The sequence below is a fragment of the Acanthisitta chloris genome, unplaced genomic scaffold (assembly GCF_000695815.1).
Source record: "Acanthisitta chloris isolate BGI_N310 unplaced genomic scaffold, ASM69581v1 scaffold10827, whole genome shotgun sequence".
Classification (NCBI taxonomy): Eukaryota; Metazoa; Chordata; class Aves; order Passeriformes; family Acanthisittidae; genus Acanthisitta; species Acanthisitta chloris.
The window spans coordinates 32,067-32,930 of NW_008684297.1; the positions used below are offsets into that span (position 1 = coordinate 32,067).

At 47.8% G+C, this 864-nt stretch overlaps 1 protein-coding gene across 1 annotated transcript in view; it reads right to left on the reverse strand.

The window, feature by feature from the left end:
* Nucleotides 1-849, reverse strand: part of ASUN (asunder spermatogenesis regulator) — a 16,985-nt gene extending 16,136 nt beyond the window's left edge. The window contains exon 1 of the mRNA XM_009079285.1: nucleotides 821-849. The gene's annotated coding sequence lies outside the window, so the exon portion shown is untranslated. The remainder of the gene's footprint in view (nucleotides 1-820) is intronic.
* Nucleotides 850-864: the final 15 nt, after the last annotated feature.

The window sequence follows — 864 nt, forward strand, 5'->3', positions numbered from 1 at the left end:
CCTCCCCACTTTTACAACTGAAATGAACTTCAAAGTACAGACACAGCTTCCTATTTAAAGCTTATTTCCTAAACTAAGCAACATGCACAAAAATAATTTATGATTAGGCTTTACAGACCTTGAAGTAGCACAATCAGACTTTTAAGTAGATTTTCAACCCTGACTTTGCTAAACACATCGTTGGTTTAAAATTAATCAGTAAGAACCTAAAAACTAATCTGCATCTGTTCTTCCATCTCTGAGTGACAAATACACCAAGTCTGAAACTGTAACATAACTGTCCATTATCCAGCCAGACTTAAAGGGTAACTCCTTGTGTTCTCCCCAGCTATGCAGGCTGAGAACTCTGAAGTGGAGTGTGGAGGATTTTCCTGTCCCACATCCACAGCCTGGGTTTTCCTCTGCCATGGAATGAATCGGGGTGGAAAAGACCTCTGAGACCATCGAGCCCAACCTGTGACCTAACACCACATGTCAACTAGACCACGGCACTAAGCGCCACATCCAGAGTCTCCTCAAAGAGCTCACAGCACCGCTGACGGAAGGAAATACCTCTGAAGGAACATCAGACACATGCGCCAGGGTGAACATCTCCACCCGGAGACCAAAACTACGTGCGAAAATTAACCTCAGACTGGTGCTGCTCAGAGCACCGAACTTCGACCAAACGTACTCAACTTCTAGATGTTTCCATAACGTTTCTAGCAGAGTTAACTGTTTTTCAACACAATTCTGCTCGATTCTCGAGCACACGAACCGCAGCACGCAGTTTAGAGAGGCAAGCCGCGGAACAATGGGGACGGCCGCGTGGATGGCTCACCTGGGCCGGCTCCGGCGGGAGGGCACGAGTCCCGGCGCCGCCCC